At 46.1% G+C, this 20,212-nt stretch overlaps 1 protein-coding gene across 2 annotated transcripts in view; it reads right to left on the bottom strand.

The window, feature by feature from the left end:
• Positions 1-10,310, bottom strand: part of LYN (LYN proto-oncogene, Src family tyrosine kinase) — a gene marked incomplete at its 5' end in the record, with an annotated part of 99,450 nt that extends 89,140 nt beyond the window's left edge. For both annotated transcript variants that reach the window (XM_079796049.1, XM_079796050.1), the window contains one exon: positions 9,989-10,310. The remainder of the gene's footprint in view (positions 1-9,988) is intronic.
• Positions 10,311-20,212: the final 9,902 nt, after the last annotated feature.

The following is a 20,212-nucleotide window of genomic DNA, read 5'->3' as shown; positions in this document are numbered from 1 at the left end:
CAGTCAACAATATTCCTGTGCATCCCACACTTAACAGCCACAGTGAATGGCTAGTCAGTCCAACAGTAGCTGGCTTCAGATGTATGAAAAGAGGGCCAGCTACTAGAACCAAGAGGCAGAAACTATGGAAATAAAATAGTGTAGCATGAGAGAAAAAGCTTTCTAATACCCATAGGTATCCAAAAATTGAAATGAGCCACTTTGGGCAACAGGAATATCCCTGTCACAGTGCTTCTCATAATGTGACTTCCATCACCTGCATTAGAATCAGCTGGGGCAGACACTAACATTTGGGACCCAATGTTCAAGGGAAAGTGACTACCTGCTAAGGACTATGTGTGAAATACACCACCAAAATCTCTTCCTTCTATAAGATTCGATGATGCTAATGTTGGATACCAGGTAGACAGGTGATGTCAAAAGCCTAGCAGTTGACACCTGACACCAGAGGAGACAAGTCATTTGTTCAATTGGATTGTATAGCACTACCTTAGTTGAAAAGTTACACCTGGAGCAACAATGCAACATTTGAGAGACAATCACCAAAGCATTCAGAAATAGTTTTCTACGATACTCTTGAAAATTATTGACTTGGAAAGGAATTTAAGGAAAATTACAATTAAATCCTCAGTTAGTGGTTATCTTAATTTATTTAAAACTTTAAAAATAACTGAAAACCAAAAAGCAGGCAGTTAATGGAATTGAATTTGGTAAAATTTCTTTTTAATATATATTTGGCATCCATTACACTTTAAACAATTCAAAGAGTCAGTGTGGTCCAGAAAGACAAAAACCAACTCTTACAGTGTGTATTTGATTATACTGATGACCACAAGACAACATTAATTTGAAGCTAGGGATGGCATCCATTTCCATATTTGTCTGTCACCCTCCATATTACGAAGCCTCTCATTATTTAAGGACGAAGTCCATCCCTGTCCCCCAGGCCAGGGGAACCCTCGCCTTTCTGGAATCCCCAGGCTCTTTCACAACCTTTGCACTTTCCCTTAAGGCCTCCAGCGGGAGAAGTCCTTCTCCCCCTACCAGACCCTGCTCCAGCATCTTGTCCTCACTGTGGCCACCAGCCCTTCCTTCTGCTGGCAGAGCACTTTGTACTGTAGGAGAGCATCGATCACACTCTGAAGACCATGTTTATGTCTCCATGCCCCCACTATTTCCAGCATCTGTGGATGCAGAGACCATCCTGTTGACCCCTGTAACCTCTGGCAATTTCCGGTACCTTGTAGGCAGATCAGAAGTTCAACTGACCAAACACCTGTGCCTCTAGTAAACAAACACTGTGGTAAATAGGATGGTTTATGATTGACTTCCCCACCAGACTCTGAACTTTTCCCTGACTACTTCATTTTATAAACATTTTACTTACTCCAGTTGACCCTTGAACAATGCTGGGGGGTGAGGGGGTTTGTCGACCTCTATGCAGTTGAAAATCTGCATATAAGTTTTGACTCCCCCAAAATTTAACTACAATCACCCCTGTTAGTATCTGTGAGGGATTGGTTCCAGGACCCCTGGAGGATGCTCAAATCCCTTATATAACATGACACAGAACAATGCATACAGTTGGCCTTCCCTATCCTCGGCCCACTGATCGTTAACTGCAGATCAAATATACTATTAATCCCCAAATAAGTAGACCAATGCCATTCAAACCCATGTTGTTCAAGGGTCAACTGTATGTTTGTTGATGGAAGGAATGAACAGAATTTCTCCCCTCTAAGAGGGAAGCCCACAGTCTAGTAATAAAAACAGGACCCTTTTGTTACGTGTCTACAGTGTTCCAGAGACAATATTAAGAGGTTATATATTAGCTTTGTTAACCACCACCACAAACCTGAGGAGTGGGTATTATTATCATCCTATATAATAAAGACCTAATATGCTCATTAGACTGGATGGCAGAATGACCTTCCTGTAACGATCAGTGGGCCGGGCTGCGAGGGCTGAGCCCCTTGTACGAATTGCGTGCATTGGGCCTCTAATCATTTTATGAAAAACTAGAGGCCCAGTGCACGAATTTGTGCACGGGTGGGGTCCAGCTGGCCTGGTCCCGATCAGGGAAGATCGGGGCTGGGCCTGTCTGTTGGAGGAGACAGCAGGAGGTTGGCTGGCTGGCCCGCCCCAATTGGGGCCCAATCAGGGCCAGGCTGGCCGGGAGGGTTGAGCGGGGAGAGACTGCGTGCAGTAGCCATGGGCCTTGCCCCTGATCGAAGTGGGGGGGCCCAATCAGGGGTGAAGCTGGCTGGGGGGAGAAGGCCATAAGCTGATTGGGGTGGGGCCAGCCAGGGAGGGGGGCTGTGGGTGGTGGGCCAGCTGGCCCCGCCCCCAAAAGGGGTCTGGGGGTCGATCAGGGGCCAGCAGCTGGAGGTAGGGGCTGTGGGTGGTTGGCTGGCCACCCCACCCCTGATTGGTGTGGGGGGGCCGATCAGGGGTGGGGCCGGGTGGGGGGAGGGGCTTCAGGAGGTTGGCTGGCCACCCCACCCTTAATCGGGGTGGGGGGGCCAATTGGGTGTGGGGCCAGCCGGCCAACCTCCCACAGCCCCTCCCCACAGCCGGCCCCACCCCCAATTGGGCCGGTTCACTGGCCGGAGTGGGCATCATAGCGACCAGTCATTCTGGTCATTACAGCGTTCCGGTCGCTGGCTTTTTATATATATAGATAAATGGTGAGAATAAGTAACTATAGTCACAAGCACTGGATCCTAGGCAGGAACTCAGACCTGTCTAACTTGGAAGCCTGTTTTCTTTCCACTGTATTATACTATCTCCTCTCAAATTTAAAATTAATAATCAGCACTGGTTATTCATGTATTAATTTTATTAATAATGTTAACAATTGACTTATTAATATTATTAAATAGTAATATAGACATCAAATACAGTAGATATTAAATATGCTAAATCTGATCATACAAAGTAATTACCTGCATAATTGAAAATTACGTCATTTTGACCAAATATTGCCACTCCTAATTATGGTGATGCTTTTAATAAACTATTTTTATATAGCAAAGGCACAATTCCAACACTACAGTAAGCTGCTGCTTTACAACATAATCTCCTTCAAAATAAAGAGGAAAATAGTAACCCTACAGAAACTTAGCCCTCAACTCCAAATTGCTTATTTCTTCAATAGTGTTGCCATCATCAAAAAGATACAGATAAGTGTTTGGGCAAGATCAACACCACTTAGGGCACTTATCAAGTTCCTCATGTTAATCTCTGTGGAAGTCCCTGTGGGTTCCTCAGTTAATCATCCACCTATTCAAAGCAGTAAGTGACGCTCACTGTCTGTCTCTTCATGATTTATCACCATCATAAATACCCGATGATGAAGAAGTCTAGGCAAGAAGCTGATTGTGATAGAAAAATAGGCTTCCCACTGAAAGGCTCCAACGATTCCCCTATGTTTATATGATAAAATCCAAAATTTAGTTCTGGACAAGGATCCTCCATGCCTTGAACAAGGGTGATCCATGCCTTCTGACCACATTGCCAGACCGAGTTCTCTGGCCTCTGAATGATCCCTGCTCCAACTAAATACCAGAAATGGACTGTTTTTTAAGAAAATATCTCTATAAATCCTGGCCAGTTAGCCCAATTGGTTAGTGTCCTCCTGGTATGCAGGCTCCATCCCCAGTCAGGGCATGCAAACAATTAATGCATAAATGAGTGGAACAAATCGATGTTTCTCTCTTTTCCATTCTCTCTAAAATTAACTTTTTAAAAAGATTAAGAAGAAAGAAAGAAAATACCTCTATTTTCATTACATATAGCACCTTACATCCTCCAGAGGCGGTCTGCTTACAACTCCACCCACACAAATGTCACAATAGCCACTTTTACTCCAAAGTTTACTGATGGCTCCTGCATTTCTTCTGCAGTCACGATGGCTCCATGTCATTGCTCATTATACTGCTGTTTTAAAGTCATGTAAGTAACATTCCTTTTTATTAAAAAAAAAAATAACATGTACCTAAGAAAAAAAATCAGCACTCGCCCATCCCTCAGAAATATTCACTATTAAAACTTTCATATAAAAATTAGTGATACGCATAGCTTACAGATTGTGTCCCACATGTAAATATTTCATTTCAGAAATGGTATTATATATTACTTATCAGTTTGGGTTCAGCTTTCAAAAAATATCTCTCATGTTAGTAAGTGTAATTTAATACGCTTTTAAGATATCTACAAGGTACTCCATTGTCGAGATGTGTCTTAATTTGTATTTGTTTAATAAACTTCCTCTTGGACTGGAGCTTGTGGACTGGCTGGGCCTGCCTCTGTCCGCGTTAAATGCTGGCAGATCTCACAAGCTGGTCTCAGAAGGACTGTTCTGACCACATAACCTGAAGGAGTGGCTCTTCCACCAAGCTTTCCCACCCCCCCCACCCCCCATTCAGAAAAATGTGCATTTGAGCACAAGGTCAAATACATTTTGGAATTTGGCTTGTGGTCAAAGACTCTGAAAGCCACTGCTCGGTCCCCAAAAATTTAACCACAGGCTTATCGCTTAAGTAATATTAAAGACAGCCCCCAACCATTGTAGTGAGGATTATGAAATTACTAGGTTGCCTACACACTAAAGGATTTCACAACATCTACTTAGGAGTTTCACAATGGTTTCCATGATGGGGAATTTCAAAATGTACATGCTTCTGTTGGTGAAGACTCAAACATGGCCACCATGGGCTTGGCCAGAGAAGGCTCTGCACTGATGACTAGATTCGTTCTCTTTCTCTCTCCCCCTCCCTGCCTGCCCCTTTCTCAAGGGCAAACGGAGAATGGACAGAGCAGAGGGTGGCAGAACGAAGCGAAGCCTACGGAAAAAGCAGCGCTGGTGGTAAGAAAGGTGGGGCTGCAGGCAAATGACAGGCCTGGTGCCTTCGAAGCAGGAGGAAGTATCACTTCCTCGCCGCCGCCTCCTCCCTCGGGCCTCCTCTCTCAGGCCTCTCGCTGCAGTTCTGCTCTCCGTGACACGGCTCCCCAGTGGAAAGCAGAAGTGGTCCTCCCTCTCCCCACGTGGCTCTAAAACCAGCTTCTCCCTTCCCCTCCCCTCCGGGGGGGCTAACATTTACAGGAAGAGTGGAGGCACCCAAAGGCCCAACACCAAGAAGATGTCCTTGCTCTAGTTGGGGGGGGGGGGGGGGGCAGAATGAATCCAGCCCCATCTCTCCAATCTCACTGGGCTCTCTTACCAGCACAGAAAAGTGGGCCCAAAGCAGTCGTGACAGCTCCCAGCCACCTGGTGTCCCAATGGAGAGAGGAAGGTGACGTGGGGAGAAGCTTCCAATCGGCAAAGAGCTTCCGATTGGCATGGATTATGGTCAGTAAAGATGTTCACAGAAAGGTGGGGGTGTCGGCAGCCCGGCAATATCTGACTTTAAAGTGTGAATCTTAAAAGGAAAAGACCCCCGGAGCTACAGGAATAAAGCCTTCTTCCCAGGGTCCTACAGCTCATCAAGCGCAGAGCCTAGAGCATTAAGAAACACCCTCTCAAATGGATTCTGAAAATGCATCCTATTTGTGTAACTTTATGGAATTTATATATCTCAGCGTTCTAAAAAATGAACAGAGCTACAATGAGACTAACCGAAAAATCTCTTCCCTTATATGGTCCACTCCTATCATGTCAATTCAACTTTCGAGAAGTAGCTTTGTGGCAAAGAAGGAAAGTTGACAGCTTATTCAGTACTTCGGGGAAAGTGAAGTGCAAGGATGAAGGGCAAAGGCCATTAGAGGCCCCTGCAAGTCAGCATGGACGAGCCTTTTAACACATCATCCCAAGTAATTATGTCAACTTGCAATTCTAAATTGCAAGAGAGCTCTTCCAGCTAACTTAAGCCAAAGACGTCTCACAGAAGGTCCCAGTCTTTCAGCTGGCCTGTTCCCAAACCTCGAATTCCTCAATTGGCAGATTTCCACATTATTTTCTACACTTGGGCTTCTCCACCAGATGGGAACTTACTCAAAGGAAATTTTAGGAATGATGATAGAGTGAACTCAACATTTTAGAATTTAAGCATCAGGAAGCTAGGCAGCTGTAAGAAAACTTTCAATATTTCTGACTAAAAAAAACCCCACACAAAACAAAAAAACACAACTTCCTCTTCTATGTCCTAGTTTTCATTGCCAATCTTAAAAGATGGAGGCAATGTCTGTCTATCTATTGGAGCATGGGCTTGGGACAGCATTTTGCTCATAGCAGGCGCTCAATAAATGGGGTTCATGTTTTAATGTGTATCCTATAGGCCCTATCTCCTTTATAGCTTCACCCTGAATGATGCTCTCACTGATACAGGGGTGGACAAAAGTAAGTTTACAGTAAGTATGTAAAACAGCTTATTCTTGTATTATTATTTATTAATTGTTGTATTATTTTCCATACGAACAACTGTAAACCTACTTTTGCCCAACCCTGTATAACAACCACATAAGGAGGCTCATTGAGAACAAACTGGAGGGAATTCCTTTGCAAAGAATTATGTGGGCACTTCTGCATTAACCAATAGGCACCGGATGGTAGTCAGCGGAACTGCCCTGCCACCTTGGCCGGTATCAGAGATCTTCCCTCTCCAAGCAGGAAGCCATGGGGAAAGCACAGAAGCTCATCTTTCCATTCCAGCTTAAGAACCCTAGTTGGTGCACCTGCTCATTTGTCCTGAGGGATTAGTCACTTAGTTGAGATAATTACCAAGTGATGGCAGAAAATTACCTGTGATGCTGTTTTAAAAATGTATATTAGGCTGGTGTGGCTCAGTGGTTAAGTGTCAACCTATGAACCAGGAGGTCGTGGTTAGATTCTGGTCAGGGCACATGCCCAGGTTGCAGGCTCCATTCCCAGTGGTGGGGGGTGGGGGGTGAGGGGTGGGGGAGTGGGGGGGTGTAGGAGGCAGCCAATCAATGATTCTCTCTCATCATTGATGTTTCTATCTCCCTCTCCCTTCCTCTCTGAAATAAAAATATATATATTAAGAAAAAAAGATGCATCTGTTAAAAAAAATAATTTTAGAAAATAAATAAATAAAAATGTATATTAAATGATAAAATAATTTCTTTGCTTTTAAGTAAATGAGTACCTACTACAGGTCCAAAGGTAGAAAAGGGGGAGAAGCCCTAAAGTTGGAGCCAGAAAATATACCTACCCTGCCCAATAGTGCCACTTAACCAGATCTGTGACCTCGAACATGTCACCAAACTTCTTTTTCTATATCTGTCCCTGCCAACCTTGGGGGGCCATGAGAGAGTCAAATGAATTCAGAGCTCAGGAAGGCTTCAGAACCTGGGTAAGCAAAAGATTTTGGCACCATGATTGCCCAAGAAGTGCCCAAGAGAGGTCTGACATGTCATTGATCAATGCTCCCACTAATGATGGTGGTGATCTTTCAATATTAATACTATCCATGTCTGAAGACATGGAGGTCATTGATATCAGCAGAGTGAGAGAGCTGTAACAATGTTCCATGCTCTGCATGTGTACACACTGTCTTCTTATTTATATAGACTTAAAATTAGTATGGGTTTATGGATAATACAGTTTAAAATGATTAAACGACAACTCCATATATGCTTTTGAACCAACTGGCAACTCAGATGTTTGGTGATTGACTTCTGAAAACAAATACCATGGAATTTTGTAAAAGGCTTTGAAAATCATGGATTTGCAGACCATTGAAAATCACTGGACTACTTAGCTGCTAAAAGAATGCCATGGAAGGAGAGGGGGCAAGCAATATCGCAAATTCTCCACATACCTTTCCAGCACCGATGACTCTAAGATAGAGTGGGTCTGGTCTTTTGGGATTGGGCAAACAACTTTTGCAGGCTTTGTTTTATACTGCAAATCAAGCCCCCTCTCCAGGTAATGCAGCAGAATCCCCAGTCCTGAGTGGAGCTTTCCACTTAGAGCACTAGCCCTGGGATAACTTAGCAATCCAAAAAATCCCCCAAATCCTCATGGTAGAAACCAGGACGGAGGGCCAGTAGGCTTCAAATGCCTTGGGAACCCCAGCCCTGTTCCTTCTGCCGTGTGCAGGACCAGCAGACTGCCTTCCATTCCTTCTTCTATATCTGCGATCTCAACTATGTGACAGGCTCCAGGGCTAGTGTTTCCGGACAAGACAGATAAAGTTGCTGTCAATGGAGCTTTCTTGTAGTTGCTAATATTAGACTAGACACATGGGGCCAAGTCATACTCGAACTCTGATTACTGAAATAAAGGAAAGGCTGGCTGAATTAAGGGTCCAAGTGACATATCCAAAATCACAGCTCCGAGACCCAAACTCAGGTTTGCTGGCTGCTGTTTCCCCTTACACCCGGCCCTCCACCCTTCACTCAGCAAGAGGATGACCCTACTCGGCCTCCACAGAGGCCCAGTTACCATTAGCCTCATGTGATCAAATGATATTTCTTCAAGCCTCCAGACATCCTTACCACCAAATTAAATCCGGGCACTATCTGAGTCCCACCCTTTTCCAGCAGAACTTACCGTCCTGGGGCAGGGCTCTGAGTGCTTAGTAAATGCCTGAACGGTCAGTGCCTACGCCCCGCCACACTGCTGGAGGGGTTCCCAGTACAGAGAGGACACCCCTGCCCTCCAGATCCCTACAGCCGGCTGGGGGCAGCCAACACATCGAAAGTCAGTCACACATCCTTATTGGCTAGCTCTTAGGGTGAACCAGACTCCTGGTCCTGCTTTTCGGACAGCAAACCTCTGGTAAATGAAGCAGACTTACCAATAAGGCCATGTGGCTGAAACGGACAGATTTAAAAAATCATCAAATTGCAAAGAACCAGGGAGCCTCGTTTTTTTATGTTCAGAATAAATTGCAATAAATAATAGCGTCATTCATGAAATGCCTAGGACGTGTTTGGGGCTTTATGTGCAATAAACGGCTCAGGAGGTACAGATGAGGGCACCCAAACAGGGAATTTCAGTCATGGGCCCAAGTTCACACTCAACTAGGAACTTGTAAGGCCCGCATTCAACTCGTGTTGCTGAGATGGTAAAAAAGTTGGATGGTAAAAAAGATACACACGCGCACACACACACACACGCACACGCATACATACGTGCGCGCACATTTGGAGACACGGTCACACGATCGCTGGCCAGGCGGGCTATTAGAAGGCACATTGCAAATGCACAATTATCTTGACACAGTCGGTCAAGAGAACGCACGCAGGGAAGTGGGAACTGACGCTTTACACCCTCCCCGCTAGCCGAAGGAAAGGCAACCCCCGAATTCTAAAAATAACTTTCGTTTCCTCTTGGAGGCGGAGGCACGGCACAGTCGCTCTGCAGGCCGAGAGGCGCCTCGCTCAGCGGGAGGGTGCCCAGCTGCCTCCGCCGCAGCCCCTCGACGTCACGCTCCGGCCGGCGCTCCCCAGGAGCTGCCTGCGGGCCTGGGAGAGCGCCCTGGGCCGAGCCCCACCCCTTGCCTCTCGGGATCCAGAGCCCAGGGGGGAGCCCAGATTGTGCAACCTGAGGAGTCCCCGACAGGGTCCCGGCCAGGATCCCGACCGCGCGCGCGCGCGCGCGCCCCGTCTCCGCGTGGAGAGGGGCTTCCCCGCTGCGCTCCGGGATCAGCCGGAGCTGGACTGCATCCGGCCCTCCCCTCGGGTACCCGCCAGAGGGCCCTGCGGTGAGCCCGCCCCCGCCCCTCCCACCACACCTCTGCGTGGCCCTGCGGCAGAGACACCTGCGGAGCCGCCCGCCCCCGCCTCCTCCCCACCCCCCTCCCCCCCGGGTCCGGTCACCCACAGACTGAAGTCACCTGGGTGCCCACACCGCGGGACCTGGAGCCAGGGCGGCCGGGGAGCGACGCGCGCCCCTGGCTCCCGCGGTCCGAGCCGACCGACCCCACGTCCAGGGCCGACCCCCACGCCCCGGACTCCCTCCAGTGGCACAGCCGCGGTCCCCGCTCTGTCCGCCGCAGCGTCCCTGCCCACGCCTGGGACTCACCAGCTCGCGGTGGAAGTTGCGGATCGGCGGGGGCGGTGGCCGCGGCGCTCCACGGTGACTTGAGTTCAGAGCGGGGGACGCGACGGGGCGGCCCGGCGGGGCCCGCGGAGAGAGGGGCTGCGGGCCGGGAAGCGAGGACGCCCTGCACGGCGAGGGGCTGCGGGCTCGGGCCCGGCGTGGCGCGGCCGCCCTGCCCGCCGCCCGGGCTGGAGGCTGCAGCGCGTCGGGCCCAGAGGCGCCACGGCCAGGAGCGAGCGGTGGGCGGCCTGGCGCGGCGGGAGAGGAACTGACTGTCGCTGGGCTCGGCCGGGAGGTCCCAGCTACTTCCTGGTGCTCGGATTTGCATACTGCACCGGGGGGCGGGGAAGTGACCGTTTGGCCTCTACCCAAGGTTTGGATCTTTGGTGTGGCCGTCGCGCAGAGCTTTGCAAGCAGAGAAACCTGGTGTCCCCGGGTGCAGCTTGGGGAAGTGAAGCCGCCTCGGGCCCAGCGTTCTCCCTGTAGAGACAGAAGGATTTTCCAGGGAGACCCTCTGGCGTCTTGGCGTCCGCGAACCTCTTGAGTTTCCTTTCCTTCTCTCCCAACCTACTCTCCAAGGTGTTAGGAAGTGGGGTGCCCCTGGAAGCAGAGGGGGCGCACTCTGATCCCTTGGAGTTCTGTAGAGACGGTAAGAGGCGCCAAGTTGAAGCTAAGCTCACTGAATTCTTCATTCTTGTCTGGTAAGCTCCTTAAGAGTATTCTAAGGGGATGTTCAGGGTATTGATGGGGGGGGGGGGGGGGTGCGGCAAGGGGCTGTGGAGGTAAATGGCCTGGCAATTGTTTCCTCAATACTTCGGCTTCCCCCCGGGAAAATGGAGATGGAGGTAAGGATGCCTACCGCGCAGGGTCGCCAGGAGGGTGAAATGCCTTCTGTAAAGGGCTCGCAGTGTGCCTGGCACACAGTAATGGTCACTGTTATTCTTCCATTTCCACTGTCTTTGTGTCCCACCTGTAAACATTGTGTTTTGGCACGTGCCAGTTGTGCCCAAGAATGACTGCATCTCCAAGCTCTCATGCTCCAAGTCAGTAAATGCCACTTACAAATCCAAGGTGTGAGGTTAGTCTCAGTCTCCGTGGATGTCCACTTGTCAGCAAGATTCTGCTCTCCGGGATCCCAGCATCGCACTACACTGTAGAACTTACAAGGACGTACAGTGAACAGCGCCCTGGGGAAAACTTGGTCTGTGTGTTCATAATAGCCAGCACTTACTTGGGGCCTATTGGGTACCAGACTCAGGGCTAAGCACTTCAGACCTTTTATTGGGAATGCCCTTAAGAGGGCGGCCCCACCTCAGAAGGCTACAGCCACAGCCCAGCCACCTTGTAACAACCCATACGTCAGTCATTTTTACTGGTACGAGAGCAGAAAGGTTTGCAAACCTGTGAGTGAAATCTGTCACGATCCCATGGAGTCATCCACTGCCCGAGGGTCCAGTTCCTGGATTTTTCTTCATAATGACCTCTCAAAGGTATTGGCCCTAAATCATCTACTGTTATCTACTGTTACCAATGGCTCCTGGCTAAAGGTGTGTGGCAATAAAGAATGGGACACAAAATGTAACCCATCTGGAATATCCTGTGATTTATTTTTTGGTAAAATGTCTCTTGAAATAAAGAGCCAAGTATCATCAGGCAGAACTGGCTTGACCCCAGCTCCACCACTTCGGACTCCTCACTCCCTAGCATCCTAGTTTATCATTACTCATCTAGAGCGCTTAAAGTAGGCAACGTCCATTGTAAACTAGACTTCTAGTATTGCCTGCCTTTGTTTCGCATGTTAACTTTCTCTCAAGTAAGTAGGTAGTAAACCCCTCTTTGGAAGGCATTGCTCTTTCCCGTTGTACCTCTTAAAAATTCTGTTAGGTGGCCCGGCCAGCGTGGCTCAGTGGTTAAGCATTGACCTATGAGCCAGGAGGTCATGGTTCCATTCCAGGTCGGGCACATGCCCGGGTTGTGAGCTTGATCCCCAGTGGGGGGCGTACAGGAGGCAGCCAATCAATGATTCTCTCTCATCATCGATGTTTCTATCTCTCTCCCTCTCTCACTTCATCTCTGAAATCAATAAAAAATATTTGAAAAAAAATTGTTAGGTGCTTTAACATACTTCATTAGTATTGATGGATTGGTTCATTGGTTGATGGACTGAGTTGTTTCCAACAGTTGTCTCCTATTGAGAATTGAGCACAGAATGGAATGATTAGAGGCAGGTTGCAAATCAACAAAGGCCCCTTCACAGGGTAAGCAGGCTTTGCAGAAGGTGAGGGATGTGACCAAAGAGGAGAGAAGGAGCAAGGAGTGGAAATGGCATCAATATTCATTTACTAAGATGTATTTGTAAACCCACAATCAATACTTAACATCACTTTCGCAGCCATTCATGGACATGAGCACAGCGATGAAAATTTGAGTTTCTCCACGCTCACATTCCCAGCTGAGGTCAAGCAAGGCGATGCTCCGCCTTCCAGTATTAGCTCCTTAGTCTCCCCTTCATTTAGGACCATTCCTCAGTCTTTTTTGTGCTTCAAAACATTGACATTTTATTTTTTAAGAAGTACAGACCAATTATTTTGTAGAATTCCCTCCATTGCGGCTTATGTGATATTTCCTCACACTTAGACTCAAGCTAGGCATTTTGGGCAGGAGTGTTACTGAAGTGAAGTGCATTAAGACCGGCAGTTTGGATGAGGAGCAAGTGGTCATGGGGTGCCTGACGTCATGAAGGGAGGTGGCCTTTGGGATGTAAGTCAGTGCCCTCAGGAGGCAGGTGCTGGACAGGAAAGGGCTGCAGGAAGAAACCTGCACACCCCACACCCTGGCCCTGGGGCAAACTTCGCCTGCTGCCCCGCAGTCCAGAAGTGCCTCCTGCAGGCATTGATCTTCACAGGTGCCTGTATAACTTAATTCCTTCTAGAAGATTCAGCTCCACCAATCACCTCCAGGGGTGAGCAGGGGCCATCAACCCCACTCTCAAAAACTGGTAGGTGTCCTGCTCAAGTGGGCTGAGCTGGGCACACACAGGAGTGTGGCCAGTGAATTTCAGCTGCAGTGTTTCCAGCTCTCCCGTTATGTTTTCTACTCCCTCCTCTTTTAAGCTCCCCTCCTCCTCCCCTTCCAGAAAGCGAAGGCCACCTGGGGTCTGGGAGGAGGGCTGGCCCAGGGGACTGGGTTCCAGTTCCAGAGCTGTGGGTGCAGGCCTCCAGCCAGGCTCACCTGCTTCCTCCAGCTCAGGGCCTGGAGGCTGACCTCAGTAGAGGTTCTGTCCCTTCTCAGAGACAGGGCTGTCCCCACTCCATGCGTTCTCTTCTCTACTGCACATGCTGGCAGTCCACATGGGCTCTGCCATCCCGTGCCCCCCACCCCCCCGGAAACCAGCTGTCTTAACAACAGCAACCTCACCCAGGACCATCCAGGACCTCCACGGTTAAGAGAGCTGCATGCAGCCCTGGCTGGGTAGCTCAGTTGGTTGGAGTGTCATTCCGTACACCAAAAGGTTGTGGGTTCAATTCCCAGTCAGGGCACATACCTAAGTTGTGGGTTTTATTCCCAGTGCATGGAAAAGTATTCATGGTCAAATTGGTTTGGGGGCTTTGAGTTGAACCCAATCTCAGAGGCTCCGCATAGCACAGGAAGGGACTAAAGTGTCACCTAGGTGATGAGCATGCTGAGAGAGGCACTTGGGACCAGCGACCAAAGAGAAAACACCGCTGCTCCCGTTAATGGAGCCCTCTGCTCCTGCACGGTGCTAGCGGGTGTCTGAGGCTCCTGGAGCTGCGGCCACTGTGATAGATGTGACAGCAAAACATTTAACATCGCGCACATGAAAGTGATGCACGTTGGATGTCTGCACTGCGTACCACACAGCATGTAAACAAACCCGGCCTCTTTCCCAGGGCTTTACGTCAGTCTGTGCTGACAGAATTGTCCGTCACAACCTTTCACGATGAACTGTCAGGGGCCCTTTGAGGTCTGGTTGATGCCATCACCTCTCTCTCAGTCAGCCCATGTTTCTGTTCACTGAGTACCTCCTGAGGGCCGGAAGCAGGAGGCGTGCTGAATCCACTTCCAAAAAAGCACTTTGGTAACAGCTGGGGGGTGAAGACATAGCCAGATGAGGATGTTTATGTAAAGTCGACAATGATTTCATATTCTGGTAACATTCTTTTTTAAAAATTGTTGACACTATTACAGATGTCCCCCCTTGACCCACCTCCCCTTGACTCACCTCCACCCGTTCCCTGCCCGCTCTGGCCATCGCCACACTGTTGCCTGTGTCCATGAGTGTTATGCATATATGTTCTTTGGCTGATCCCTTCCCCGTCTTTCCTCCAGTCGCTCCCAAACCCCTCCCCTCTAACCTCTGTCGGTCTGTTGCATGCTTCCAAGCCTCTGGTTCTATTTTGATCGTCAGTTTATTTTGTTCATTAGATTCCACATGTAAGTGAGATCATATGGTATTTGTCTTTCTCTGACTGGCTTATTTTGCTTAGCATAATCATCTCCAGGTCCATCCATGCTGTTGCAAAAGATAAGAGCTCCTTCTTTTTGAGAGCTGCACAGTATTCCATTATGTAAATGTACCACAGCTTTTTTTTTAAAACTGCATTAGCACAATGTCACCTAATAAGTATTCATCTTTTTTTTTAATTGATTTTTTACAGAGAGGAAAGGAGAGGGATAGAGAGTTAGAAACATTGATGAGAGAGAAACATTGATCAGCTGCCTCCTGCACATACTGGGGATGTGCCCGCAACCAAGGTACATGCCCTTGACCCAGAATCGAACCTGGTACCCTTCAGTCCACAGGCTGACGCTCTATCCACTGAGCCAAACCGATTAGGGCTACCACAGCTTTTTTTTTATCCACTCCTCTACTGATGGGCACTTGGGCTGTTTCCAGATCTTAACTATTGTAAATAACACTGCTAAGTTTATCAGCATTGACCAATGTTGTATCATTGTTATGTATGTATGTATGTATGCATGCATGTATATATGTATTTAGTTTGATGACCATCTTGGATGGTATTTCTGTCTGTACTGCCTTTGAATGAATTTAGTCTCAAAGGCTACTTATATGCTTTGCCCTGGTAGGAAGCATCAACTGAATTCTTCAGTTGTCTATAGAGCCAGCCTGATAACATTTCTAGCACATGCATGGCCACCGTTACTATAAGATGAGAAGTAGGAATCTATAGATGATGTGTGAAGAGGCGTTGCTGTGATTTAATATGAACCCTATGGCTTGTCTTCACAGAGCATGTCAAAACAGCAAGCTGGTGTTAGCTTATGCCCAGGCAAAGTGTTAGGGTAGACCTCAATGGCTTCATTCTTATTTTCACCTCCAAAAAAGTGCAGCAAGTGCAGAGTATTCTTCAGGTCACTCAGTAAAATCTCCACCATCCTCTAAACGTAGAGGTCATTCCAGGGTGGGTGTATGGTTTTCTCGACTCTGGGTGGGTCTTTCTGTGGATCTAAATAGTTTATGTGCATCTCTTCCTCAGAAGCCTTGTTTATTTAGATAAGTTATTGTTAAGCTCCAAGAATACTGCTATCCTAACAATACAACTGTCCTATGAAATGTAATATTTGGTTCTTACTTAGGGATTCCTCAGATCTGACCGGGGGTAGGATTCACAATTACAAGAGGAAAAACTCATGTTAGTAAAGTTAGAATTTAAGACTATATGTATGTATTTACCTTACTACCCAGCAGGAGAGTTTTGACTGACTTAATATGATGTTGAACCTGAATTGCTCATTTTCATGACCCAAAGATATCAGAAGAGGCTCTTCTGGATTCCTGGGTAAATTACACTCAATTTGACCCTGTTTGCTTATCTACAAAGTGAGTCACATCTAGCTAACACAAGTTCTGTAAAGGCTGTAAAGTGACCCAGTTTTCCTAATCTATGCATAAAGCAGTGATGGCATGAGGTGGGGAAAGAAGTGGAAGAAGGAACAGAAGCCCAGTGAATACTTTGAGTACACAGAACATGGAGGATATTTTTATGTATCTTCGGACACACCTACAGATAACTTTATGTCTTTGTTTTCACCGGTCCCCCTTTCCTTCTGTCTTCACGTGGCCAATTCTTACCCATCCTTCAAATGCCACCCCATCCAAATAGCCTTCTTTGGATACATTGCATCTCTTGCTCCTTGGAATCCTATGGAAAGGTACCTCTAGTTCTTAATGATCGTCACTTTGTACCTGTATTCTGATATTGTTATTTATCTACATAGAGCGCCTACGCTGGATAGTGAACTCCTGAAAGGAGGATCCAAGTCTGTTTCTTTCATTTTGCTTTTGTTGTCATTATTCTAAGCACTAAGCACAGTGCATATAAGCAGAAAGTACTGAGTGAGCAGAGTAAGTCTGACAAACGAAGAGTTAGAATGGTAACAGCGGGGGCGGGGGTGGGGGAGGAGAAGACATAGCCAGATGCTACTATGACTGTGTAGGAACCTCGAGCTGCAACGTTTTGCTTTGGTTCATGGGAAAATCTACTATTAGTCATTGTTATGGGTTGAATTCTGTCCTCCCAAAATATACAGAAGTGCTCATCTCTAGTATCTGAGACCCTACTTGGAAACAGGATCTTTCCAGATGATCCAGTTAGGAGGTCATTCAGGGTGAGCCCCAATTTAATATGACCCCATCCTTATTTTTAAAAAAAAGGCAAATTTGAACAAAAATAGATTTGTTTGCACACAGGGAGAATGCTATTTGAAGAGACAGGCAGAGATCAGAGTGCTGCATCTGCAATCCAAGGAATGCCAAATATTGCCAGGAAACCACCAGGAGCTAGGAGAGAGGCAGGCACGAATGTTTCCTCACAGCCTCAGAAGGAACCAACCCTGCCCACACTTGGATCTTGCACTTCTGGTCTTAGGAACTGAGACAGATTTCTGTTGTTTAGGCCTCCAGCTTGTGGTACTTGATTACAGCAGCCCTGGCAACAGTTTATATACTGTTACCTGGCAACTAGATATCCTACCTCTTACTTTCTCTGACCTTTGTGTGTTTTTTGTAGGGTGGTTGGGGCCACACAGATGGAAAGAAATATGGAGTGAGATGGTAGCTATGATAATATCGTGGTAAAAGAAATATAATCACAATATTTAAAAAATATTTTAGGATGCATGATTTCATTCAATCTTACAAGAAGTCTGCCCTTACAAGAGGTAGGAAGGGTAGATGTGATCGCCACCCCAGCTTTTCAACGGTGGAGAAGGTAACTCACATTTCTTGAGTGCTAGGTATTGTTCAAAGTACATTACACATACCATGTCATTTAGCCCCGAAAACCACACTGACATGGCTACTCTGGCCCTCATTCTACAAAGGAGAAAAGCGTGACAGAGAAATTAAGAGTCTTGCTCAAAGTCACATTGACAAGTGAGTGGGGAGCGCTGGGATTCAACTCAGATCTTCTGAGGCAGAACCAGGGTGCATCTCTGTGCCATTGTTTGATGATGAGTTACCTCAGCTGTCCATCCTCTAGCTCAAATGTAGATGATATATGCCCACATCCCAAGTCAGTGTGCCACTGGCAGGTCGGGGGGGGGGGGGGAGGGCGAGCTGAATTTCTTTAAGTTGAGGACAATGTTACCTTTATATTCCTGTGCCTAGCACAGTGCCAGGCGTGAAAATGCTCAATAAATGTTTGTTAGATAAATAAGTTCTTCAGTGCATTAAAAGTTGATTTTAGCCTGGCCAGTGTGGCTCAGTGGTTGAGGATTGACCTATGCACCAGGAGGCTGCTGGTTTGATTCCCAGTCAGGGCACATGCCCAGGTTGCAGGCTTGATCCCTGGTGGGGTGTGTGCAGGAGGCAGCCGATCAATGTTTCTCTCTCATCCATGTTTCTATTTCTCTCTTCCTCTCCCTTCCTCTCTAAGAATCAATAAAAACATATTTGTAAAAAATGATTTTATAAACAAAATAACTTTATGCCTTTATGCATGAATAAAGCCTAAATTCTCTGAAAAATAACCTTGTTTATATATATCTTGTATACCTTGCATTGCACTGATGAAGAAACATGAATGATGTTGATTTGGTTAATAAACTAGCTATGGGGTTGATGACAACAAGAAAATGAAAGCTATAGCTATTATTGACCCTTTGTACACATGCTTGTACCCCATTTGCCACACAAAGCTTTCTTTTAGACATCACCTATTTTCAATACGTGCTACCTATGTATAAAACTATGATCTATCCTGGGGAGTACTGCCATTCTTCTTATAGACTTCTATAAGATTTCTTATAGATTCTTCACATATAGATGAAGTAATCTATATATGGTAATAACACTATTTTCTCTCTCCAATAAACTCCGTCAAGTTTTGCTACTATTTTTCACTTTAATGTCACAGCTAAAGATTCAGAGAGCCGGGCAAGAGCGGGGGAGTGTACTGAGGGTTTCACACGCTTACTTTTGGCTCATCTCTCTGCAAGAAAGTTGAGGGACAGAAAAGAGAAAGTCCTTGTCTGATATTAAACTAGTAAATTGTTGGTTCCAGGACGAAACACAGGTTTTCTGACTCCAGAACTTGTGGGCATTCCACTTCCCCTCCCACATGTGCTTTGTTTTAATAACGTGCTAAGCAGGATGCTTGCTGTAGGCTGTTTTATTTACTTCTCTCAACAATGATTTGCTGTTGGTATTGTTAGCCTGCAAGTTGCAGATGAAGACAGTAAGCTCACAGAGGCTGAAGCAACTTGCCCAATATCACCAAGGCAGTAAGTGGTGAGAAAGAATAATTATCATAACCATGCATTACCTTGTGTAAATATATTAATATCTACAATTAAATGTTTGATCTAGTTCAACTAACAATATGTTTATCCTTTGGATGATAACTTGAGTTGGATTATAACTTCCTGGTAAGAAATAGAATGCTTAAGAAATTAGAGGACATTTGTGAAAACCAGATACAACTTAGTTTGTTAATGTTTATGAAAAGTCTTTGTCATCATTATTAGCTAAAGAAACCATGAATTATATTCTTTAAGTAAAACCTCGATAATAACTTATTAACTTAATTGTTCATCCTTTTTATACATATCCACTGAATTTTGTTATAATTTTGTGAATTCTCAACTATTTTACTGGTGGCCCAGTATGCTACTGTCTGCTTGATTTGATGATTCTTTCACCATTATATTGGGAAGAAATATAAAATCATTTCAAAGTAGATATGGAAGCTCAGTATGAAATAGCATGTCACCAAAGCAAAATTGCATGTTCTTTATCCTCTCAGAGAGGTTCCTTATTTTCCAGTAAAAGCAAAAAACAGTAGCCAAAACCAAGCACCGGCAAAAGTGAGAATGAGGGGAGAGGAGAGTACGAATGAATAAAAATCAATAGAAAGGGGATGTGTGCTCTAAAATAGAAATCTCTTCTGCAGGGATGTTATTACATACAGCACTTCTCCAGTAGTCTTTTTTTATACACGAATGCAACTATAATTATAGCATGTTTTAGTATTTGGTTAAAATTCAATTGCCTTTGCACCTCCTGCAGAACCAAAAAGAAGAAGAAAAAGAAGAAAGAAAAAATTAGAAGCATTGGAAAAAGTGCACAGCAACTACAGGATGTCCTGTTACATTTATCGGGTAAGACAGACCCATGACTCACTATAACACTTGACACATCGGAAATGGTTTTATTGTGCATGGTACTTAACTCCTCATAAATATTAAACACATAGATTTGAGGATAACAGGCTGTATTTGTTCCTGGTATAATGGTATCCTCTTATAATTCTTTTTGAAGTGAAAGAAATTTAGCGTAGCCATGTAGATGATGGGAAGCCAGATCATATAAGCAGCAGCAAGTCAAGCCTGATATCTGATTTCTCAAAACTCCCAGAGTTCCCCCTTCTTAAGTTGTTGATAATAAAGGTATGAGGAAGATATCTCCTGATTGAATCTCTCTGTTTTGTCATTGTTGTTGCAAAGCTAGGATGCACTTGCTCAATTAAAAAACCTCTTTAGCCTTGAGCCATGGAAAACTGTTATGTTGCAAAAAATTATGGGTGATCAAATAATAATAATAAAAAAAGAACAGCAGCGTCACATAAAAAGGGATGGCAACTTTCTCATTGTGATGAAGCTTTCAATGCCATAAGCCTTTAAGAAGCAAAGCAAAGACACAAAAGGAAGACACAAAGGTGT

Source organism: Cnephaeus nilssonii (assembly GCF_951640355.1).
Source record: "Cnephaeus nilssonii genome assembly, chromosome: 18".
Lineage (NCBI taxonomy): Eukaryota > Metazoa > Chordata > Mammalia > Chiroptera > Vespertilionidae > Cnephaeus > Cnephaeus nilssonii.
Note: the sequence above shows the minus strand (reverse complement) of the source record. Positions and strands in the feature narration are given on the sequence as shown.